Here is a 27,811-nt window from a genome sequence, read left to right as displayed (position 1 = left end):
GTACGTGTATTTTCGTATATTGTTCTTATCACGTGATATAAGATTACATCATTTAATTATCTGCGGCGGGCATCAATTATATCAAACTTCTTGTTCTCCTCGCTTATTCTGCAACGTGCTAGTTTGACATCGACCAGTTGAAACTGTTCAGCTCAGTGCAACTCGCTTTTCAGAGTTCTACGCTGGTTTGGCTAAACGGCTGCCGTAGCTACATGAGCTCAGTGCGGAGGCTTTTCAGGAGATCCCAGCAGCTAAGGTCAAGAACTATTCAAGGCGAGATTCAAGGTACGTCCAAATTCATAGGATACGATTTACATTATTAACCATAATAATAGGTTGAGAGCTAGAAGCAGACCTACACACGCTACCATTCAACCAAGCATTCAACCACTAAGCCGATCCTAAGCTGCTCCCTCTACTATACTTTATAAATGAATTGTCAACTCAACAAACTATCACCTTGCACGGTCTTACTAATTGTTTTGTAAAGACTCAAAGAGGTTTGATGTCCTGAGCAAGCTATGCTGATTTGGAAGCTATCTTAGTAGGTAAGCATTCATAATTATAGGGTTCCATGTTATGCATTGTACATGCACACTAGCTATACAACAGGTACCAGCATTGATAGCATGCAGTGGCCAACTTTCTATAATGTAATTTTATTGAATCCTGCCACTTGGAGACTGAAAATCCCCTGGGTCAGGTGTAGTCACCTATAGTGCTTATTAGTGTTGACGAATGTTAAGACTTTAATTCTGTACATGATGAGTATATTATAAATCATATAAAGGACTGGTATTTTGCTGCAGAGTCCTGCTGCTATAGAGCTGATCACCTTAGCCACATTCTTCTATACAGTATGAATTCTCACTATTCATGAAATACTATACCACATGCTTAGCTAATTAAATCTTATGCTCCCCTTAGAATTGTTTTTACCTAAAGGGAAAAAATTGAACACCATACAGCTGAGGCCCTGATTAATAATAGAGAAATCTTTTTCAAGGAACATGAGTCAGCAGTGTGGAACACAAGGATTACTAAACAGCTGGAAATATAAGAATAAACAGAGATTTAGATATTCAAGATTTTTATATCAGTTGCTACTCATTTTGCTCTCCAGTGCATATAACGTTTGAAAAATGGTTATAGGTAAACCCTAGCTTGCATGCAGGGTTATGTGTAAAGGTACAGAAGCTGCTGTATGCCAGCCACTGTGTTAAGCTAATATACAATAATATGCAGCTAGATACATGTAAAACATATGGAATATTTATAAATTTTTGTAGTGCATTGTGATTGCATTCCTTTTAAATCATCTAGATTTCTTAATCATTCTTCAAGCAAAGCCAACAATGGATGATGAAGAGTTAAAGAGTCTAATGGACCAATCCATTCCAAAATATGCCATCAACTGCTTCAACTATGCTGGTTACGATACACCACTGGTAGTTGCAGAAATGAAGACAAGTGGAGATGAAAGCAACCTAGATGAAATCGAGTCATTCATACTAAAGCACTACTGGGATGACCCTGCTTGTTTTCCAGCCACCATTACCCAGAGATGGAATAATGGATCCCCAGAAGTACATCCAGAATTTGTGTTTCCTCCAGGACATCGTAAACGAATAGTTGATTTTATCAATACTGTTAAAACAAAGTGTTTCAAACCAGGAAACAAAAGGCCACACAGTAAATCTGCTGAAAGTGATAATAAGAAAATTTGTCCAATCCAAGATGGTGATGATGGCACTGGTATTCAATCATACAATCTCAAAGAAGTCTCAGACAATGTTAGACGAAGAATTGTGAACTGGCAAAATAAGTTACAAGACAGCTCAAAAGTGAAAGAGTTAAAAGAATTTACTCACTACAAGGTGATGGTAAAATTGGACAGCACAGAAACCCCTAGTGTTACAATCTTTTGTGAATTGTGCAATAAGCCATACAAACTTGCTCGTAGAAGTGAAAAAAACACCATGATTCTGTCAAATTGGACTGGGCACATTAAAGAATGCGTTATATCTAAGCACCAAAAGAACACTGAAAATACTGAGGAAAATCCACAAACCAGTACAAAAATTCCAAAGATCAAACAAAAATCACTTTTTGGATTTATCAAAAGCCAAAAGCCTGTTGACCATCAAGTCATGCAATCACAATCAGATAGCAAATCAAAAGTCAGTTATCAGCCATCAACTATTTGCAGTAATGAAATGAGCAAACCGGTATTAAATCAAATAGAAGATCAAACTGACTGTCACATGTCTCCATATGTTAATTCGTCAATGGGCTGCATCAACTCCAAAGATATTCCACCTAAAGTTTCTATAGAAGATGAAAGTATTAATGCTGACAATAAAGTCCAGGATTTTTATGATGCCCCTCCTGGTGAGGTGAGCCAAGAGGGGCCATTTAAATCGCCAAAAACTTATTTAGATTGGTCCTATGCTGCTCGGAAAAATAAGAAACGGTTGGAATATGATCCTACTCAATTAAGACTTTCAGAATATTTGCCTATAACTGACACACAAGTTAAGGAAGCTGTCACGGTATTGAAAGACTTACAACCAACAAAATGTTCTGATAAAAAGCAATTTTCAACTACCCTATTTCAGCAATTGCTACAGAATGCTCATAACAACTATAGCCACTTACCCCATAGTAGAAGGCATAGTGAAGTAATCAAAAAGTTCTCTCTTTCACTTTTGCTACGAACTGGCTCCAAAGGTTATCAATTATTGCACAAGAACATGCCAGAAGCATTGCCCTCTTTGTCAACAGTGCAACGAGAAGCTACTAAGCGATTTAATCCACTAAGTGAGGGAGAATTTGCATTTGACCAGCTTTCTGTTCACTTAGATTCATATAATGCTCCTAGGATAGTATCCATATCTGAAGATGCAACAAGAGTTATCACTCGCATTGAGTATGATTCAAATAGCAATAAGTTGGTTGGTTTTGTATTACCTTTGGATACAGAATGTTTGCCTATTGGTAAATCGTTTCTGGCTACTTCATTTGACGGCATTGAACAAATGTTTTCAAATGCTAGCAAAGCTTCTAGTGCTTACATATATATGGCACAACCGCTGTCCCCAAGTACACCACCATTCTGCCTGTGTTTAATAGGCACAGACAATCGCTTTGATGCAAACAGCGTCACACATAGATGGAAGTACATGATTAAGGAATGTAAGAAAAGGAACATTGAAGTAGTGAGTTTTAGTGCTGATGGAGATTCCAGGCTACTAACTTCCATGCGTGTAGAGTCAAAACTATACAATTACTGCTCAAAGAAATGTAAGCATGTTGAACTTGCAATTAACAATGAAGAATCATCACAAATTGTGATACCAAAAGCTTGGAAGTCTTGGTTTTTTGTTGAACAAGAAGTTTCGGTGTGTTTTGTTCAAGACCCCATACACCTTGGTGTTAAGTTGAAATCTAGATTACTCACAGTTTCTCAAATTTTGCCAATGGGACAATATTCAGCCATAGCGTCCCACCTACACCTGGTCCAAGCATCTTATTCCAAGGAACACCACAATTTACGGCTCAAAGATCTAGACCATCTTGATTGACAAAATTTTGAGGCAGTGAGTAGAATAACAAGCCCAAATGTAATAGCTTTACTAGATACTCTTCCAAATGCCAAGGGTACCAAATTCTATTTGCAAGTTGTTAAGAGCATAGTTGATAGCTTTTTGGACAAGCATTTGGAACCTTTAAGTCGCATTGAAGAGGCATGGTTTGCTCTATTCTTTACACGCTACTGGAGGCAGTGGGTTATTTCATCTGAAAGTTATAATTTGGAACAGAATTTCATTTCTTTAAATTCCTATGTCTGTATTGAATTGAATGCTCATGCTCTTATTTTGCTTCTTATGATTTTACGGAGTAATAGTTCAGCAGAAGAGTGCTATTATTGTCCATGGTTGTTGGGTTCGCAACCATGTGAGAAGGCTTTCCAAGCTGCACGGAGTATGACTCCTACATTCTCAACAATCATTAATTTTAATGTACTGGGGCTGCTAAGACGCCTGCACAAACTGCAAATTCAAATAGAGCTGGAATCGCAAAGCAGCAGCAGTGGAATCATTTACCCACAACAAAGTAACCAAAGAGGTGATGTAAGCAATGGACATTCTGTTAAAGGTATTACTGATTTTGAGATTGAGAATGCAGTAAAGTCTGCCTTGGAAAGAGCAAAAAAATGTATGGAAGAATTAGGCATGAAAGATTTACTTCTAAGTACTGAGAATTGGGATAAAGTTTCCTTTGGTGATGTTGATGATGTTGAAGATAATGAAGGTGAAGATGCACTAGATGAAAGCATTGAGTGTGACAAAAGCAAAACAGATATTAGCAGAGAATCTAATATTCCAGAGGAGTCTGAGCTTAATGCCCAGGAGTGCAAAGAAGTTGTCAGCAGCTTGGACTTAATGGGAAAAAAAAAGTTATTGATGATGGACTGAAACAGAAGATAACTTATTTGTGCCGAAAAGAATCTGATAGGAATGAGGAAAGCACTATTCCAGTGTATAATGTTGTTAATCAAGATAGTGTGGTATCTACAGATAAAAAACATAAGCTAGCAAAGAAGGATAACAGGTTTCTTGAAGTTTTTTACAATGGTGAGGTTATTTACATCAGAAAGTCAACATTAGTTTGGATTTTACAAGAAGGTGAGCGTGTATCTGGTGATCACCTCTTCAGAGTGAGAGTTAAGCAGCCTTACAGTTCCACAAAACAGCTTATACCTCCTAAGCTGGCAGAGTCTACAACCCCACAAGTTCAAGAGTGTGTTAACATTGGTGATTTCTGTGTTTTCCTAGACAGTTCAGTTAATAAATGGAGCATTGGTCGTGTTGACCAGTTTTCAAAATACAAAGAGAAACTCAAGAGTGAAAGGCAGTTTAAAGACAGCAAGGCACCAATTTCGAATTCATCAAACATTGGAGCACTATGTACTTGGTTTACTTGCTCCACAGATCGCCGTAGCACATTTGTGTACTCAAATACTAAAGCCATAGATTACATACCAATTTCCAAGTCGTATGTTTGCACTCTACCAGCTGGCTGCTTTAGTCAAGTTAGTAGTGAAGGGTCTGCAATTGTAAGACATAGTATGATTGGCTCACAGTTGTCAGCTAAGCTGCACACTGCAAGCACTTTGACAGTTAATGATGATGCTATTTCATTTATAAATAAATGCATAATTTCAGACGAAAAAGAGAATGAAGTAATCAATTTATGTGACAATGATGATGAAACAAAGGAAGACAGAGTTAAAGAAGTACCAGTGTGGGTTACAAATACAAGAAGCAAATTAACGATAAAGGAAAAGAACATCTTGGAAAATGGAAAGCAATTAACTGATCTTATAATCAACTATTCCTGTAGTATTTTGAAGAAACAGTTTTCAGAGTTTGGTGGGTTTCAGTCTACACTACTGCAGAATTCACTACTTCATTCTGCACTTCCAAATCAGAATAACATAGTCCAAGTCATACACATGGAGAAAGAGAAACACTGGGCTGTTATTTCAACTGACTACAACAGCAACATCAGCTTTTATGATTCTGTGTTCAACAGAGTCTCCATGTCCACAGAACAAGCCATTGTATCACTGTTGAAGCCAAGCAGTACAATCAGGATTTATGTTAAGAATGTGGCCAAACAACGTGGCAGCAGTGACTGCGGAATTTATGCAATAGCTTATTGTACTCTTTTAGTTAACAACATTAATCCTTGTTCTGTTGTACTTCAACAAATTGAAATGAGACACCATCTGAAGATGTGCCTTGAAAGAGGATATTTTACCACATTTCCGCTTGTTAACAAGAATCGGCGATTGACTTCACAAGATAGCTTGGTTCATATTATTGAAATATGTCCAGTTTGCCACCTTTCTGATGATGGAAACTTGATGGTTTCATGCGACACATGTAAGAGGTGGTTTCACCAGGACTGTCTTCATCTACCAATCTTTAATGAAGATGATGACTGGAAATGTGTTGATTGTGTCGCTGCTTAAATAAATTAGTAAATTTGCTTTTTGGGTCCAACAGACGTTATAATAAATAGATGTAGCTATATACTTTGTAAATCCATGTACTGTATAGTATTATTACAAAATTGATAAAGTAGTTGCACAAAACTGGTGAGGTTGATTATAAATAAATATCATACAATAAATACAACATAGCTACATAGTTTAAGTAGGTACCAGATGCACATCAAAATGATATACACTAATACATGTACAATACATATTGCTACGTATCTCCAAATCAGGGTCTGGCCAACATGCAGATTACAGACGGACTCCCAGTAGCACTGAGTAGCATGAGTTCATTTAGCCAACTCTCCGGCGAGACTGGACACTGCACTCCTATGTGAAGACTCTTGTATACAGCAACACAGCTGATTATATCCAGGAGGGCCGGGTAAACCTTCAGAAAGTAAAAGGGTTAATTACAACAAATCAAAGTTAAGAATGTAATTATCTAAAGTTTCTGCTTCAATCTCGGCTTCAATATAATATTATAGTCTAGTTTGGAGGTTATTCCACTGCTTGATGGTTCGCGGAAAGTAGTTGTAGCTCTGTTGGTAAGCAGTTGTTTTGGCTGGAGGGGTTATACTTACATTCGTCTTGGCCAGCTCCGGGCCAGCTCAGTTACTGATTGAGTCTATATAAAATGGCCCGCTCCTCGCTGGCTCCATTGCAACATGCCAGCTAACCATCATTGTTTGTACTGCGTAATCCTCGGCGTAATCGTCCCAACTGTGTGAAAAGCACTTCATTTGATATGAACCAGTAGCCTAGATAAATAATACATGGTGGAATGTAGAGAAATATTCAGGAATATTGAGGAATCCAATTGAAATATGGAATATGCAAGAATATCGCGAATATTTGAAATATAATCTGAAATAAGTAGGAATATGGAATATCATGGAATACAATGCCCATATTCCAAATATCGTCGATGATTTCGCTAGTGACGGACCCCCGTGACCGGCAGAGCCTTTGCTATTAGCGCGGGCCCGGATGGGCGGCTGCGGCAACGATGTTGGACATGCTGAAAGTCTGAAATACGTACAATAGCTCGACTTTTAGCGATGGTGAGTCAACTTGTTGGCCATAGCTATAAACTACAGTTATGTACTAAGTATATACTGCATCATTGCATGGGTGGGTTGTGTGTTCTAGCAGATCTGCCCAATGTTCATTGCCTGGCATGACCGGGAATGGCCGGAAGAATGGCTTACTGGCTACAGAAATGCCAGAAGTTTTTAGTGAAATTCGAAGTTCCTCAGATATTTGCAAATTGCAATGTTGTGTACAATGTGTGTCAGTTGATATGCATGAGAATATTTCCACTACAGTGTTCTCCGGCATTGATCCTCATTCAATTAAGATCTTACCAGACGCATACAAGCAGTGCATTTTCATACTGATACCATCCACGTCTATAATGAGCAAGTCCTGTAGTAGTTCAGTAAATGATGTTGTCTCACTAGTTATCTGGATAAAACTACGGGCCAGTTGACTCAATTCATTGATTTCTTGGAAAGCCAATTTTAACATTTTAAATTGCCTATTCTCATGTCATAATCATTTAGATATGCATCCCATTCCACCACAGCCAATTCACCTGTACACACAATCTACAGTATTTCCAAAAAAAATTATAATACAATTGAGGCATATAGCTACCATGGTGCACATGCGGCATCTGGATTGCTCCCCCAATATACTCTTGATAATAATAATTATTATTATTATCATGTGCTTACGCATGCCATTTGTAAAGGCTAGGTTAAGTTCAGCTATCAAAAATGGATGACACCCAGACATATTAAAAGGCAAGTTCAACTTGTGGCACACACAATTAAAAAGGCTGCTCTTATGAGTCCGGCTAATTTCATATAACTAAGTTGCACAAACAGTTGAAATACATGGGTTAAATGTGATCTTTTCAGTCCACTTCGGAAGAAAACATCCTTATAGCTGGGTTGCTGTATGTATCACCTAATGGTTCATACTGTAGGCTACTATCTTATTCACAAATGACCATTATAAACAATTAGTAATTAACATTAAATCAATGTACAATCACATGCATGCATGCACACACATACACACACACGTGCACACACACACACACACCTGCACACACACTCACCTGCACACTCACACACACACACCTGCACACGCACACACACGCACGCACACACACACACACACACCTGCACACACACACCTGCACACACACACACACACATGTAAGCGCGTGCGCGCACACACACACACACACACACACACATGTACACATGCGAGCGCGCGCGCGCACACACACACACACACACACACACACACACACACACACACATGCATGTACACAAAGCACACACGTGTCCACAGACACACCACACGTGTTTGCTTGTTTGCTGCATTTAAATGGCTAAGCAAGCCATAAAAATGGCAACTAGAATTTTTGCATGTGTGTATTGTTAGGCCTCATTTGCTGTTCAACCAAGTCACACATTGCACAACTCCCTTCTGTAAGTGAACCGGTTTACTGTACATAGATGTCTCTTTTATCAGATTCTCATCTGAACTATCTCAAACAAGTTGGACAGTGGATCTCATGTTGTGCCGGGAAGCTCAGCAAATCCCAAGCTGAGAAATATACATTTACAACTGCTATCATTATACCTATGTTCCAGCAATCTTTTCCTACTGCCAGTTGCATTCTTATGATCAGTGTTATACTCTGCCCCACACATCACTCTAACATCTCTATATACGCCTCCACATATGCGCCCTATTAATGGTAGCAAAATTAATACAATGCTGTTTTGATTTTGGGTGTTGCCAAGTCTGTTTATAAATATCCCGTTTATGCTAAACCATGTGTTACACATATGATAGCTGCGTTAACACTTGCAAAGCCAAAAGCTCTCTTCCTGCATCATTAAGTTCTCCATACCCATGGGGACCCCTCTCATGCCACCACTCATCATCAGTTTGTCTGGATCCTATTTTAGTATTAAAATCCCCAAGCAACACAAAACAATCTCCTTGTGGTATACAAAGAGGAAATAGCTTCTTAGCAAAGAAACTATTCTTCCCTTCCCTATACTGGCAGCATAAATGGGTACATAACAAGAAAACACATGAAGTTTCGTGACATGTTTTGTCATCACCATTACCACCATCCAGCCAAGCTGAGATTGCTGATCCAGACCTCATTATCTAGATTCACGGGAAAGGTGCTATAAGTTTCTTTAAACTCAGCTGCTGAAAACATGAATAGGTTTATAGACAACACTAATCTGGTAAACTGCAGATTTCATGTGTAATCACATGTACAAATGTGTATAGAGTATAAAACAGACTAAAAGGAAAACATTGTGGATTTTTTTTTTTAATGTATGTGTTGTCAGACAGACAAAAGGTTCCGGATGCTCCTAAGCACACAAGAACCTTCCCACAAGACTCAATCTTGCCCATCAGTGTTGGTTGCAGTACTGCAACTGTTGTGATGCTGTAATGTCAAGCACAGTGGCCAACTTGTGTCCTGGCACATCAGCGTCAGTTGCAGTAATGCAGCGAACACTGATGTGCAGGATTGAGGCTTACGGATTGGTTATTATGGGACTGACGCTTAGATCAGCCAGTAAGCAAGTAGTAATGAATTTGTATTTATAACCTAACCGCCGTTGTTGTGTATCGATTGTGGGAATTGATAATAAGCTTACTCCAAAATCGAGGTGCAGATTGTTTACAGTGACGCTGATCGACGCTGATGGAGTACTGTGTCTGTGTCATAAAGATGCGTCCTATCTTCTAGCACACTGACAACCGGTAAGCGCCTCCAGGGTAGTCTCGCGTGGCAGACGGTAGCTTAATATATGTGGACCCACACAAGCCGTCTGACACACGAGGCTAATCCAGATAGCATCCTGTGCACTTATCAACGTCATGCCCCACCCACTGCCACCTCTTCCAACTATTTACTAACTGGGAGTTTAGTCTAATAAAAAGATCACTGTGGCCAACATGGGCGTAGGAACAGGGGCCAGGGCCCCCCTAGTCTGTGGCCATGGATAGATAGAACAGGCCAGGGCCCCTCCAGTTTGCAGCAGGAATCATTTTTACAGTAATGCACCATGTGACACGTAATAATTATAGATCATTGGCCTACTTGGACGCTGATAAGCTATGTTCCTTCCTCACCGAGTGAAATGTTGGTCCTAGTTTATTTGAAACAATATTAGAGGCGCTTAAAATGTTGTGATAATAAGCTACACCTCATGTGTGATTCATGTTAGAAAATAATTAAAGAACTGTGCAGCTGCAGAAAGTTAACTTATATCTCAGTCTCACTACCAGAAAACTTTGTCAGAATTAATTCGTAGTCATGGTAGACCTATTTCAAAGAGTCCAGTTGTTAGTAAAGGCCGGAGCTTCTAGCGGTTCCCATGCGGTTCTAGCAGAGGTAGTATTGTTCTAGCCCTGGATCTAGCCCTAATAACGAACCTGTGATGGAGAAAGCTGAATCAGAGCAGTCCCACTTCCCCCTACAACTACGGATCTGCGAACTAACACAGAATGTAGCTAGTAGTACTCAGGGGGGAGATGTTACTTCATTAATTCATCCATACAAGTAATTTATAACTAGCTATCCCATCTATGTGTATTTCTGGGGGGTATATTTAACAACATTCAAGTAACAGCCCCTTAAAGGCCTTATTAATTGTGTTTTGTGATGTCATCAGTTCTATCACATCATCAACATGGTATACAAGGTTGCTATAAGATTACTTATCTAGCATAACTGTGATTACGATTATTGGCTAAAATTGCCTCCAGATTCAACCTCATAGCTCCTATTTTTCAAAAGTTTCCTGGGGGAGCATGCCCCCAGACCCCCTAGAAGGAGAGCATGCTTTGCATACTCTGAGTGCGCTTTGCGCACTGTGCATTTACCCACAAGCAGCTACATCCTCCTCCACCACTGCTTTAGTTACCAGTAGTGGGCCCCCTATAGTTTTTTGCTTTGCTACGCCCCTGGCCAAGAGCGGTGTCACAGTGATATATGTTTCCCCGGGTAATGTGTTTCCCGCGGCTCTATTAATTTTGGTGACAACTTTCCAAATTTTCTGTTGCACGTATACACTTAAATCATACCTTAAATCTAGGGGCTTGCTTCAACAGGAAATTTTGTATTCTATAAAACTGACATTTTAACATGATTGATATAGGCTGGCATAGTATCACAAGCAGGCTAAAGAGTCCACGTTTGAGCTAGAACCTAGCTATGTGAAGTTTGAAACATACACAAATATGGATGCCATTCTGGGGGGTATTAAACACTCTTGAAATATGATTTTAGACTGTGTAAAGTAACTTAGAAAATACTGCTCTATTACAGTATTTTGATCTAAACCTTTGATATGCTTTGCAAATTAATGCAAAATTGTCTGAATATACCTAACTGGTTTCTGGATCTGGAAACCTCAGAAACCCCCTCTGGTTCCACCTATAAGAGCTTGATATCCCTCTAGGCCCCTGTAGCTATATTGTATATTTTGTCGTAGTCAATAAGACATTTTTGACATCTTTCCCACCCTGGGGGCACTGACAACTGTAATTACTGCTATTTCTATAAAGTCAACCAAGGGAAATATTGAGGACTTGGCAGGCCGCTAGGGATGAGTACCAGAATTTCAAAATCCCTAGGGAGTGGGTGGAGCATGCAGACACAATAGTTTTTGTTTTGTATATCTCAGTCTGGGGGATTTCTGAGGTTCCAAAAACTGGACAAGCAAATCCAGATACCCTAATAGAGCAGTCACCCTAATACAACATAAAATATTATTTGATAAACTCCTTAAATTGTTCTCCCAGAGGATTTAACTTTCAAAGATTTCCCTGGGGAGCATGTCCCACGACCCCCTACATAGGCATGCTTTGTATGTCGATGGCTAGAGGATCAAGGGTGCCCATGAATTTTTTCTCCTTTCTGCAATTTTTCAAACATGCTTAATAAGTCTGTAGGACCAAGTGTTCTGCAGACGTTTAGCACTTGTGCTGTAAAGTCTTACTAAAATTATAAACTGAAGTGTTATGTGCTTCTCTCACAATAGGGTAGATGTATTGCACATCAAGGCCCTGGCATCACAAAATGGTCGTATGGAGCCGTCCATGCTATAACTCTTTTAAGTTGACTGGGTAGAGGAAAAATGGTCTGGTTAATAAAAAAAAATCAAGATTGAGATACTCCAATAAAGCTGTCAGTCAAATACTCTAATAGAACAGTCACCAAATGTAACACTATTAAGAATCCTCCAACATATGAAAACTGCACCAACCCATTATCTATGTAGCCTGCTCAGATTTTTTTTGCAACTATGGTCCTAGCTATGTCATCCTTATATGGCAATTTACTTTAGATTCATACATGACTATCACTGATCCCACAACATGCAGCTCTTAAATGTAGACCACTTAGAAAGTTAATATATGTGTGTATATAAAAACATCAAAAATTCAGTCCTGAAACATATAAAATACCTATAGCTTCTGGGGGGTTATGCCCCCCAGCTTTATACTGCTACCTACATTACCCTATAGTCATGGTGTACCCCCCTTGTCAAACCACCCCAGGGCCATGGGAAGCTATATCACACCTGTGTATGTTATCTTGTCTGGAAAGTAAATAATTTTGTCTCTATTGGAATATGGCTTAAGACTGGTCGGTTGCTTTCAGCTTTTGCATTCTCACTATCCGGACACACATTATATATTGTGTGTTCCTAGACTTTCTACAGTTGATGACAGTTTAGGGTAACATGTGAGTCTTCAAATCATCCCATATTGCACAGCATGACTGTCATTTCATTGACATATAGTAGTTGCAAAGTTTGTGAGAGTCACAACATATAGTGGAGTCAGTCATCAAAAACAACACTGAACCTGTTCATGTATATGGAATATCATATGTACACTAGTACTGTACGTTAAGGCTTTTTGACATGGTATTTATAAGATGCAGACCAGGTGAGGGTCCACTGGCTACATACAGTCATGCCAATGAACATTATACTGATGCATGTAATATAGTTATGTGTACACAGGTAATATAGATTTAATCTGTCGGTATGTACTGTACTCTTTGAAAGAGCTTTATGGAACCATGTAGTACATATATGTGACCGGGCCTGCAATAATAGGACATGTGGGCACATGATTTTTGCCTACTTTTTCACACTTTCATCACTCATAACTTTTTGTACCATTATGCTATGGCATTGCAATTTTCAGCTGTTAGTAAGCATTTAATTGGTATCATGATGCAAGTTACAGAATGGAAATATACTTTTCCAATACTGAGATATGACCTGTAGAATGATGGGGTGTAGTTTGTGCCCACATGCCCTGTTTTCGCAGGCCTGGTCACATATAGTGTCCATGCATCAACAAACTCATTATAAGACTACAGGTTAGTGGATTGAGAATTTCTGATTTCATGATTTTAATCTGCTATGGTCACAACATTTCAGTATGATATTGCTTTCAGGCTTGAAAGTGATATTACGATGCATGTTGTGTGGATACACGGTACTGCTTATGACTTTTAGTTAGCGTGTACATGGTCCTGCACGTAGGGCAGGTACAGCACGTAGGGCAGGTACCAATGCTAGTACATAGTAAAATAAAGTGTTAGTGTGCTTCTCACATTAGGGTAGATGTATGTCCTGGCATCACAAAAAGGTTGTATGGAGCCGCTCATGCTATAGCTCTTTTAAGTTGATTGGGTAGAGTGAAAATGGTCTGGTTAATAAAAAAAATACACGGGTACAAAAATACAGTTTTGTATTCTCGCTATTAAGGAGGCACGTGCCCCCCCCCCCCCCCCCCCCCCCAAAAAAAAAAAAACTTTAAACAAGATTGAGTACACTAACAGAGCAGTCACCGTATGTAAGAAAGCTTGATCTGAAGCACTAACCCATGGGCACACTTAGTTATGTAGCCTGTTCAATTTTTTTTGCGACTAAATTCATTTGGTTCTTTGTACTATAGCTATGTCATCCTTATATATATATGACCATTTACTTTTTGACTTATATAGCTGAACTCATGACTGTCACTGATCCCTACATGCAGCTCTTTATCAATGTAGACCACTTAGAAAGTTAGTGTATAAAAAACTACTCTACATAAAAAAATTTAGTTTTGAAACATGTAAAATACCTATAGCTTCTGGGGGGTTGTGCCCCCAGGCCCCCCAGCATTATATAGCTACCTACTACCCTGGTCATAGTGCAGCCCCCTTGTCAAACCCTGTATCCGCCCCTGGGCCATGGGAAGCTGTATCGCATACCTGTGTATGTTGTCTTGTCTGGAAAGTAAATAATTTTGTCCACTGCACTTCTATTGAAAGACTGGTTGGCTGCTTTCAGCTTTAGCGTTCTCGCTATACAAACACCTGACTCTGTGTGTGTTCCTAGACTCTCTTCAATAACACCATTCCAATTGTATAGTAAAGTCATACATATGTAAGTCTTCAAATCATTCCATATTGCACAGCATGACTAATATTTCATTGTTGCATCATAGACACATAGTTGTTACAAAGTTTGTGAGACCACAACATACAGAAGAGTCAGTCGTCAATAGCAACACTGAACCTGTTCATGTACCGTATAGAGGGAAACTTTGGCAGGGGGGGATTTTGATGAATTTGGTGATTTGCTACAAATTCACCAATGTTTTAACCCTCCAAAATTACTTGTAGCACCTCACATTAGCATCTTTATTACTAAACATTGAGCTTGAATTCACCAAAGTTTATTTTGCCAAATGCAATTTAGCTTGCTATTTGCCAAAGTTTAGCCCCATTAAAGTTTTCCTCTATACAGTATATTGACAATGATTTGAATATCATATGTACACTAGTACATAATCTGTGTACTTTAACATAACATGTATAAGATGTGGACTGGGTGAGGGTCCACTGGCTATACAGTCACACCAATGAACATTACTTATATGTGTAGCTACACAGATGATAGTATATATTCAATCTGTTAGTATGTACTGACTGTATTGTACTGACTGTATTGTACTGACTGTATTGTACTGACTGTATTGTACTGACTGTATTGTACTGACTGTATTGTACTGACTGTATTGTACTGACTGTATTGTACTGACTGTATTGTACTGACTGTATTGTACTGACTGTATTGTACTGACTGTATTGTACTCTTTGAAAGAGTTTTGTGGAACCATATAGTGTATAGTGTCCATGCATTAAAATCTAACAAACTCATTATAAGACTGCAGGTTAGTGGATTGAGAATTGAAATTAAAAGCAAGCAAATAATCTTCATATATACAACTGAATGGTGCTAACTTGAGCATTTTACTATACATCTGGTGAGCTAGCTATATTGCTGTATGTGCAGTGACAGTTGAATTCCACAAACATATCAAATTGCTGATAGTTTTCAGTTTATTCAACAGGTGGCTTGCAAGATATTTCCAAAACCTGCATTAGTGTCATTTGAACTAAAATTTAATGAGTGACGGTCTGCTTACTTCCTACAATTACCCTGTGGAATTCAGTGTATGTACAGAGTTCATGAAGCCCTCAGTGATTACTACCCACACAAAAGTCTATTACCATATAAGGATACTGCATGATTGTGTGGTAGAGTGGAATTGATATTTATCCGGTATTTTGAATTCATAAATTTTATTTGCAAACTTGGATGTCATCAGCTTTCATTAATACAGTCTATATACAGGTTAGGAGCATGCATTAATTCTTAAAAGCAGCTATGTATTTATCTCGAAATCTTTTTGAGATAACTTGAAATTGTTTGAGATGTAAAATAATAGTTTATAGGGAGTACATGGTGTGCACTTCTGTATATACATGTAACCACAACATTCAACAAATTGGCAATAACATTTTGTATGCATGTGTTTTCATAATAATGGTTTCTCTACTCTCAGTTTACAGCAAACTGTTGACGATTATGTTCATCTATGCCTGGACACTGGTTCACCCTCAACAGTAGTCCATTGATGTACTGGTGATTTGTTTGACTTGTGAATGGCAGTGTGTTTGATAAACAGCTTTCTCTTATACCTGCAGTCAGATTACCTTAAGAGTATTCTATCCAATTTGTGGCCAAGTTAGGAGTAAAAGATGAAACATTGTTTGCAGCCGCATCTAAAATCTTAGCCGTCAACCAAAGCTACTCAGTTCAATACCTACTGTTGTTCCTTTACATCACAGTTATGTTAGGAGTTAAGGAAATATAAACAGACCCCTTATTGAGCATGCAACATATGTAAAGTATAATATTTCATCTTGCTGTATTTGTCCATGCAGCAGTCAATACAAATTCAATTAGATCATTCACTGGCTGAGTGTTGATGATATAGCTACATAAATGTGTTTCAATTGCAGTATGAAGACTTCATCTGGACTACTGTACTGTGTCTTTGCTGTATTCTGAGTGTTGTCTGGTTTTAGCTGCATCTATGCTCCAACAAAGCATCTCTTAACTTGAGTGATCTCTTCATTTATAGCACTTGTATATTCACAACACATGCTTGATGTATATAGTTACCGTATATGACCGTATAGAAGCCCGGGTGTTTATTTCCTATAAATCATTTTTGACCCGGCGTTTAAACGAGACCGGCGTTAATTTGGACCCGGGCGTTTATTTCTTACTAGCCACTCGTTGAGAATGATAAGTGCCAGTACAAGTACCTAAGAATACGAAATCCATAGCCCATCACGTACATAAACCCATTTGGACTCCTCTGCTGGGTGAAACATTGGAAGTCGGGCGGAAAGATGACAATGACCACGATAAATACGCTATGGCCATCACCAGAAGAGAAGGCATAGTCGAACAAGACAAGACATCATAAGACTGGTGACGAGACATCACTGTATAGTTAGCAGCTGACACGAGTTTAGAACCCCTTTCAGTGCATATCATTAGCACCCCGGCGTTTAAATGAGCCCCGGCGTTTATTATGACAGTCCACTAGCTGTACCCGGCGTATATTTGAGCCCCTACGTGTATTTGAACCCGGCTTTAATACGGTCATATACGGTATGTGTCCATACATATATATATATATATATATAGGCCTTTCTTGTGCATGTGTATCCACTTCTTGTGTGTGTAGTGTGTGTGTGTGCGCGCGCTGTGTGTATAGTGCAGTGTGCATGTATGTGTGTAAAACGTGTGTAGTCTAAATGTGTGTTGTGCATTGCGTGTTTAGAGTTATACGCACATAATTTATTGGTTATCTTATGTGCATGTATGATTTTGTGTGCATGCGTACATGAACATGTAGTTTTTGTGAACATATATGAAACTGAATCTCGGAATCTCATTAGTTTAAGCATTTATACATGCACATGTACTGAATAAGCTTTGTGTTCTGTAGCAATGCATAACTCGTTTTTAAATATTCAACTATCGTGTGTATTTCTGATAACTATATAGCATCGTATACACACTTACACTGGTGATTGATTACTTTGTTACTAGAGGAATACAGGTGGTAGTCAGACTTGACATGCATTAGTGATACTCCTGGGTGAACATAACGGATGTTGTGAGAATCTTTCAAGTATTAACTAAACAACTATTGTTGCTGCATGCACAAATTAATACACATGCATTCACAGAGTCACATAACATGGTCTTCTAGCACAACAGTGAGGATGGTGAGAATGAAAAGCTGAAACCAATAAACAAAATTGGTGAGCTCTTGTAATTCTAGTAGGAGTGAAATGAAAAAGTATTTGAATTCCAGACAAGACAAGAATAAATCTATATATAGCTAAACTATGTAGAGGACCTCTCAATACTAAACAATCACATCCAGGGAGACCATTAGTGAGCAATACTCTAGTTTATGATCAGATTATAGACTCACCCATGGTGATAGTCAACCTGACAACACTGAAGTGATTCACTAATTGTATAGCAACATCATAGTTGGAATAGTTTAGTGTATGAAAAGTACACACGTAACTACAAATGTGTGTTGATATAGATGACACATAGTATATTTAGAGTTTGTTGAAAATTTAAAGTTTCATACTAGCACATACATATTTAAATCTATCTTTTGCTACATTCCTGTACTGTATGGTACACTTAAAGCTAATGATGCCTATTATATGTCAAGTACCTACACCCATGATATATATGTAAACCAATTTATAGCTATAATGTATACACAGTTGAACTTCTATATGTAGACCCCTGCAATTTATAGAATGCACATACTTGGTCATCAGGTCTATTTTATTCAAACCTGTGCATATATGAAAGATGAATAGTGGTAATATACTGCTACTTGGAAATTAGCTTAGTGACAACTATTGCATGGTTCATTCACATCATAGTTGCCTACTGACACCATCAAACACTTTAGCTAAACATGGCCATACCAGTGGTGCTTGAGTTACAAGCACTGATATACTGATCCCCACGAATGTGCATGCATGGAATAGTCAGTCGGTACAACTGTACTTATATACAGCTGCTTAGTATGGGAGGGATGAATGCATGTAAATATATATCAAATTTTGAATTCTTTATGATACAGATAGGCACTTGAGAAGACACATTCAAGTGCTGAAATGCATGCAATGTATGCTATAGTTTCTACGTGGCAACTAAGTGTGTTGCGAAAACTTACTAGTAGTGTGAATGGTGGAATGATGAAGCTACTGATGTGCACACGTGTAAACCATACAGTACACAAAACATTATACATATATAGCTATGCTATGTGTTAGATAATCTTTATATTATTGGTTAACCCACTTAGCCGGTAATGTGCAACACATGTGTAAGTATGAGACAGTAAATTTGATTGCTGGACAAGTTGCCAGTGATGTGCAACGGTTATACTGTGCTACATATCAAGAAGATTTCCCTTTAGGTGCATCCATACTACACTGTATATAGGCTTCATGTAGTATAGTTAACATGGCAGGTAGCCTACACACTCAGGAATGTGACATAATTGGCTAATTAAAAATATATACATACACGTCACTGATATATACTCAGCATGTAGAGTATCCATGAACTGTGCAACTTCTGAGAACAGAAGCCTCGCTGAAGTTCATCCAGTATATAGGCATAAACTACACATTAATTAAAAGTATATACTCATTAATTTCAGTTTCACAGAATACTCACGTCTCAATGACATAAGACACATTATCTCACATGTATATAACTGAGTATAGTGTATAATCTTACAGATCTACAAGTTGTACTACAGTATGTACTAAGCTTTTTTGTCACCATATTAACCAGCAGTACACAGTAAAAATAAATAGTGAAATCTGTGAACATCGCTGGAAATTTTGGTGACCGTTACTAAGAAATCCAGTGATGATCACAATCTTACCACCAGATTTCACTACTTATTTTTTACAGTGCAAACCTCACCAGTTTGGTAGATGAGCTTCAGAATTACAGAGCATGTCACATGAATGGTGGATTTCTGTGTATATGTTTTCACTGACTTCATCCTATATACAGCTTATTGAGAAACATCTTTCTACATCCTGTCTGGACATTCCCTTTCTTTATATATATAGTGCATCAGTCAGCTAACTAAGTTAATAGTGGCTTCAGTTTAGAACTGTTACATAAAGCCACTCTATAGTAGAAGAATACTATACATAAAATGTCAGCTTTTAATGTTTTTGTGATAATTGCCCTACCAGATTCAGCATAATTTATGGGAGAATGCCTTTAGACCCTTAGATCTAGCATGCTGCATGCTATATGAGTGTGTGTGCAGCAGTATAAGTTTGGAAACCAGTCACCACAATTCCTTGAGCCATGTGTGCACCCATGACTATATATTTTACTGTGGGAAACCTTGCAGCTAACAGTCATGATTTAGCAATATACATTATCAAAGAAAGCGTGTCCACTTGTCCTTTAGTATATACTTTGAGCTATAGCCATACTCTTACAATGGTAGTTTTGATTTTGCAGACTTCATGAGCTCTTGTTGGCTACAGCTATTGAGTGTATTCAGTCAAGGCAGACCATATTTAAACAAGATCTTAAGCAAATTTAAGGCAATGATAGAAAGAGCATGGGGAAAGAACTGAGCCCTTCTAAGAATAATGAGAATGGTCAAAATTATATAGCAGGTGTGTATGCAGAAAACTGAAGTATATTCTAATAGAATAGTCACGTTACTGTAATAAAACATCCAATAGGATTCATCAAAACTTTGCTGGTAAAAAAGACGAGTATGTTCATAATATTTCTATTTACATGACCTCTGTATATACTGTTGCATGCATAGTTATTTCACCACTGTTCTAAACAACCTGCTTCACCAATGGGAAATTCCGTACCTTAATGTGATCATTAAAGGATTGGGTCTATAAACTGCCCAGGCCCCCCATGTTGAAAATGTTCCAGTCTCCATGGAATTGTATCTGACAATTACATGTATTTTGATTTGTCATTGGCATTGCTGACACATAGAGGCTTTCATGTCCATATAAGGAATTAAAAGCATGTAGAGGTAGCTAGCAATAATGGCTCCACATACAACTATATTGTATGCATATGTACTCCTGGCCAAACTTGGTAGTTTTGACTATGTATATCCAATACAACAATTATTACCCATGTGACTCATTTTAATTTCTGACATTGAGAGGTTGTTTGTTTTGTGTTCTGAGGAATCAATGACAGGTGAGGCAATGATGTGATGAAGCGATGTGTATTAGGCTATATAGTCACATTTGTATCAGCTAACCTCACTGACTTGAGGGACTCTTCACTAATCCTCTTCTAAATTGCAATCTACTGTAAAACTGCAGTTACACATTTACCTAAGAAATCTTCGTATAATGTTCTGGACTAACAATATCCTTGAGGTAGTCAACTGTACTATGTATAAGAAAACAGTACTTGACTATCAAATTGTGACACTGCCAGTTTGAACACTACCCATTTCAGTTTGTAAAGTCAGTCTTGAATATCCAAAGCCTCAGGTCCATTTAGTATGCCTGTAATTTTGTGGTACACAACCATGCAGGACCACAACAAGAAACTTTCCAAAGAAAGTCCTTGGAAGAAGTTGTGTTCAAGAAACCAGTTGCATGTCTGTTGTAGATGGGCCACTTTTCAGTGTTTTCTCATTGCAACTCAGTACACAGAGACAAGAAAGTGAAGAATGTGCAAACTATCCTTCATGGTGTAGTAGCCATCCAGCATGACTATGCATAGCTAGCACTGTATAATACACTACAAACTTGAACATACTAAACACACATACATGTCTTGGCTACATTGTTTTTATCAAAAGGCCTGAGCATTACACATGTAGCACTACAGTCAGTGTATAGCAGTTGATGTGATGGCATAGAAGTGTACTGCAGTAAGATCATCATGATGAGCACGTAGATACAATTATTATACAATATAAGTGAATCACTTCAGTGTTGACAGGTTGGCTATCACCATGGGTGAGTCTGTATAATTTGATCATTGGAATACTGCTACTAATGGTCTCCCTGGATGTAACTAGAAGCCATAACATTATTGTTTTCAACTGTGGACACACTTTTGTCTTGTCTGAAAATGAAATTATCTTTTCCACTTAACCTCCATTGGAACATAGTTGACTACATGGTTTCGGTTTGCACGCAGTGTCCGCAGCATATCCGGCTGCAACTCTGTGTGTTCCTAGACTCCCTACAATAACACCACGCCAGCTGTTTAGTTGACAGTTTGAAGTCAGTGTAAGTCTTTAAAACATCCCATATTGCACAGCCAATACCTGTTCATCAATCCATTGCTACATTGTGGACAGACGGCTTTTATATACAAAGTTTGTGAGACCACAACATACAGTATTGAGTCAGTTCTCATGCATGCGGATAATGATTTGAACATCATAAACACACTATAGCTAGGACAATCCATGTACCACCAAGAGTATACTACTAACTAAGGTCGTTTATTAACATGATGATGAGGACGCTTTGATAATCAACCCACTGTACTGGCAGTATTACACCTTTTTAAGGCAACCTTGTTGTTACTCAGTGGTGCTGCTAACTAGACCCTAGTTTCAGATATATTGTTATTGTTCACCAAGCCTATAAGAGCACTTACAAGACCAAAGTTGTGTGACTAAGGCTACAATCAACACAGACTTTGGATGTGTATATGCAATAACAGTTTAGTTCCACACACATACCAAATGTTAATAGTTTAGTACATACACATGTCACAGTATACACAATGTAGGATAGTCCCAAAATGCATCTGTGTCACCAAATGGAAGCATCTGTCAGCTCAAATTCAGCATATAAGCAGAGTTCATGAAGTCCTTTTTTATTTCAGTTATTATTACCCGTACAAGAGTTTATTAGCATATAAGGATGCTGCATGATTGTGTACCAGAATGGAATTGATTGTGGCTCTTGTATTCAAAATACATTTGGTATATATTTTGAATACAAGAGCCACACATATGCAAACTTGACTCAAATGTGGCACTTGTTGGCTTCTATTAAAAGTGGGGATCAGCAATTATTTAGGAAGTATTATGAACAAATATTCTTGATCATATAACTGCTACTAAAACAGCTTTTCATCATAATATTTTAAGAATTAACTGAAACACTAAGAGCATTGTACACTCTGCTATAATAGCTACTGTGTTAAAAGAACATGGGCACTCAGTCATGTAATATAATCACAGCACTCCGCAATTTAAAAATAGTAATGACATTTTGTATGAATGTTATTTAATCTGAGGTTTCTGTTTTTGCATAACCTTTTCAATATATACTGTTGACATTGCTGTAGGATTTCTTTTCAGCCACACTCATGAATTTAGCATAAAAGTATCCACTGTACATAGTCAATACTGCTCCTTGGATAGCTATAGTGGTGCATTGTTCATGTTTCTGTCTGGATACTATATAGTTGTATTCTTTGATATAGCTACTAGTGAGTTTTTAGTTTCCATGAATCGAGTATAGGGTTTGTAAGAGCTATGCTATGAGTTTGTAAACAAAGCAGTTTTCCCTTACCCATTGCATGCAGTGGGAATTCTCCTACTAGCTATTTAATTAGATATAAAAATCTTTTAAAAGTATGCTGCAAAGCTTTTAAAACCATACTCAGTTTAAACTAATTTAGATGTATGCAGAGCTACGTATATGTATAACATGATACAGTAAATTTTTACTGATGTGTACAATATGGCTATGCTCAGGAAATGTAAACAGACCCCTTATTTGTGTTAGCAAAATATGTAGAGTATAATATTTCATCTTGCTGTATTTGTCAGTCAATACAAATTCAATTAGATCATTCACTGGCTGAGTGCTGATGATATAGCTAGATTAGTGATTCAATTGTAGTATGAAGACTTCATCTGGACTACTGTACTGTGTCTTAGCTATTCTATTGTCTGGTTTTGGCTGTAATCTATACACCAACAATGTACAACTTAATCTCTCTGCATTGTTTAGACACTTGACATCATGTGTAGCACTTGTATTCACAACACCTGCGTAGCTATGTAACTGCATCAACCTTCCTCATGCATGCATATCCACTGCTTGTGAGTACGTGTATGTGTATATGTATTGTGTTACTCATTTGAACATTGTATATGTATACGTATGATTACGTGTGTATGTGTAGTTTTGTAAAAGTAGATGAAAAATAATACATATTGGTACATGTGTACTTTTTGCCTAATGCCAGACAAACTTCAATAATTGTTTTTATATTATTTTATTGATTCAATATGATGTATAGGTATATGCAGCTGTATCATAGCTGGTGTGATGATATAGAAGTGTACTATATAGCTACAGTACTTAAGGTCATGATGATGAGTACAGATACGTCATGCACTAATATTTCCAACAATGTTGCTATACAATTAGTGAATCACTTCAGTGTTGTCAAGTTGACTATCACCATGGGTGAGTCTGTATAATTTGATTATGAGCTAGAATATTCAGTTGCTTACTAATGGTCTTCCTGGATGTGACTATTTAGTATTGAAAGGTTTTCCACATAGTTTAGCTATATATAGATTTATTCTTGTCTTGTCTGGAATTCAAATACTTTTTCATTTCACTCCTATTGGAATTACAAGGTATCACCTCAACTTTTTCATTCTTACCATCCACACTGCTAGAATACCTTCATGTTATGTGACTCTCTGTGTGTGTTCCTTTGTGTCTCAACAGTAGTTTTTTAGTTAACACTTGAAAGATTCTCACAACATCCCATGTTGCTCAACCAGGAGTGTATGTAAGTCATGTCTGACCACCACCATTGCCACCAAGGAGCCAATGAAGTCAAGCTAAAAATGTGTTTGAAAGTCAACAATAACAACTGCATGATCATGAATGGGAGGTCTGCATAAACATGTATGTCTGCATCATGAAGTTGTGGCTATAGCCACAAAATCTTAGCCGGGCTGGATGATACTTAGTGAAATTGCTACAGCTAGTAGCTATAGTAGCATTGTTCATGAGTAAAAATTCAACTAGTGCATGGCATTTACTTATGTATATTGCCTTCAAGGAGAGATGTAAGGAGGTTTTATTGCCATGAAGGTACTGTTTGACTGGCTATAAGGGTATGCCAAGCAATGTAATTGTGTGCTCTAAAAAATGTTTAATTTGTGTTGTAGGTCATGTCAGTTTGCATACATTATACAGTGTTAATTATTGCTCAGTGTTTCAAATGATAGCGAATACCAATTATGAATGGTGATGCTATATACTGCCATTCCAAATTCGTTCATGCTATCCCCAGCCCTAGTACTTAAGTTTTACAGTCTGTGAATCAACCAATACATAGGCGGTGGAGACGGGGGGGCCAGGGGGCATGGCCCCCCCACTTTTTGGGACGCTGTTTGCAAGAAAAGATCGAGATACTCTAATAGAACAGTCAGGATCAGGATATTCTAATAGAGTAGTCACAGTATTCAGAGAAGCAGTGTAGCAAATTCCTTAGCTACGTATGTGTAGTTATAAATAAGGAGATGTAATTGGTGGAGAGCAGCTATTGTCAGCAGGCTGTGACCTTTTTTTTTTTTTTTTTTTGGTCTTCAACTTACAGCTGGCCTGGCCCCCTCACTTTTTGGCCTGCTCCACCCGCCCCTGAACCAATAGATACAGATTACAGCTGTTTTGAATTCCAATCAGTATTGTTTGCTAGCAAAACTGTAATTCAATGCAATTGTACATGCATTTGATATGAGTATACCGGTTTATTTGTGTGAGTTAGGCTGAGTAAATGGCTTTAACAAGTGGTGTGATAACACATGTTGTATGTTTGCCATATGAGAAAAAATGAGGCAGTTACTTACTTTCCCATTGTATCCCTTTACTGATAAAGCCATCAACTGCCATCAGCTATGTAACCATATATCATTGATCACACTGAGCAAATAGAATAGTACACTGAGCTATAGATATACACATTACTCTAACAAACAAATAAGTTAGAAGGATAGCAAGACAAGTTAAACATAGCTATTTGTTACACACACACATGCACACACACACACACACACACACACACACACACACACACACACACACACACACACACACACACACACACACACACACACACACACACACACACACACACACACAACACAACACAACACACACACACTACACACTGACATATGCACATGTACATTACACACAATTACACACACTCACACACACGCATGTGTACACACAGAGTGTGCACTCGTGTGTACCAGGTTGCTTTGGTGGTGGATGAAAATATGGATATACTTTGCACAATACCGGTATGAATTTGGTTAAAAAGTTAACATAAATGCATGGAAACAGCTGTACCAATCATTATAATGGTAACTGCGGAAGTTGCAAGACACTAGCAAATGTAGGTACCTACTGACATCATCATGCACTTTAGCTAAACATGGCCATCTTGAGTTATGAGCATATACTGATCCCTACAAACGTGCATGTATGGAATAGTCAGCCAGTACACTGGCAACTGTACATATATACAGCTGCATAGTATGGGAGGGATAAATGCATGTAATGTTAATACTATGCCAAGTTTTGAATTCTTTATGATACAGATAGGCACTTGAGAAGACACATTGAAGTGCTGAAATGCATGCAATGTATGCTATAGTTTCTAGGTGGCAACTAAATGTGTTGTGAAAACATAGCAGTAATGTGAATGGTGGAGCACTGAAGCTACTGATGTGTACACAGCCAAACCATACAGTATACATAACTATGCTATGAATTAAATATTGCATAGATTATTGGTTAACCCACTTAGCTAATGTAACACATCTGTGTATATAAGTATAGAGAGTAAATTTGATTTGCTGAACAAGTTGTTAGTGATGTGTAACGGTTATTTGGTGAAGTATAGACTTCCTCAGTCAGGTGCATGACTACTAAACTAGCTATTATAGGTTTTGTCAGTCATTATCAGTATAGTTAACATGGCAGGTAGCCTAAACACCGGCTCACATTCAAGCCACATTCAGAAATGTCATGAATAGTTTCAGGCGTGTGACATAATCGTTTAATTAAAAGTAGATACATGTATGTCACTGATACTATAGTAATCTAATGTATGGAACTCAACAGAGTGGGGTGATACACTGTGAGAATAGAAGTCTCACTGAGTGTGATGTATTAGTGGTATAAGCTACACACTGACTTAAAAAATACACATTAATTGTAGTTTCACAGAATATTTCATGTTTCACAGACATAAGACACATACTTGCTAAAAAGATATGTATCATTACGACCAAGTCAGTATACCTTAGCCCACACATGAATCCAGAGTTAGTGAGGTATAGTACTTGACCTGTGGGGTGCTACTGAGATATTTTAGGGGGGTGCATGCTACAGGTGTATGCTTATCTATCAGAGAAAAAGGTATAGTATATGATGGTGTGGAACTCCTCGTTGTCTCATGTAGTGTAATCTTACAGCATCATCTGACACTTGTTGACTTTTACATCAGTTCATGTCATAATACAACCTTTTTATTATGTCATCATTACAATCCAGCACTAAGTCTAAATAGTTTAGCACAATGTTTGCATGGCAATGCATCCATGTGTACAATGAACTGGAGCTTCAGATTACCAATGTATTTCAATGGTGGATTTCTGTGTACATGTTTTTCCGGCTGTATAGCATATATAGCTTATTGAGAAACATCAGTTTCTACATCCTGTATGGATATTCCCCTCAGGCGATATAGTGGCTTCAGTATATAGCTGCTCTATAGTACTAAGAAGACCCACTACAATAGCATCAAAGTTTATGTCTATTAGTGATATATAGATGTGCCTTTTATATTAGCTATTTAATAGTTATATTGAAACATTTAGTTACTTACGGTTTGCTTGTGAACATCAGCCTATCGAAGATATTTGCTTCCCATATTACATTCACCATGCAATATATATTACGCAGGTAGCTAGTTAGCTTATGCACTTTACAGTATTGTGCTGAATATATACATTTTCATGTTACTTAAGGTATCAAGTGAATTTCTGGCACTAAATCATGGTAAACAGCATTTATGTATGTAGGCATATAACCGGCTAGATTCTTATACATAAAATTATAAACTGTGTGGTTATATCAGTGACTATGTCAGTCGGAGTACAGAATTTTAACATTGATTAATA

General features: G+C 37.9%; 1 long non-coding RNA gene across 2 annotated transcripts; it reads left to right on the top strand.

Moving 5' to 3' along the window:
- The first annotated feature begins 9,739 nt into the window (after positions 1–9,739).
- On the top strand, positions 9,740–18,173 carry LOC136243330 (uncharacterized). 2 transcript variants are annotated; one of them, XR_010694848.1, is made up of 3 exons: positions 9,740–9,880; positions 16,043–17,822; positions 17,876–18,173. It is a non-coding gene; the product is annotated as an uncharacterized lncRNA (long non-coding RNA). The 2 variants fall into 2 exon arrangements; XR_010694847.1 differs by lacking the exon at positions 9,740–9,880 and having other exon boundaries at positions 13,958–17,689; positions 17,748–17,822.
- Positions 18,174–27,811: the final 9,638 nt, after the last annotated feature.

Source organism: Dysidea avara, chromosome 13 (assembly GCF_963678975.1).
Source record: "Dysidea avara chromosome 13, odDysAvar1.4, whole genome shotgun sequence".
Classification (NCBI taxonomy): domain Eukaryota; kingdom Metazoa; phylum Porifera; class Demospongiae; order Dictyoceratida; family Dysideidae; genus Dysidea; species Dysidea avara.
The sequence above is the reverse complement of the archived record's forward strand: the minus strand, read 5'-3'. Positions and strand labels throughout refer to the sequence as shown.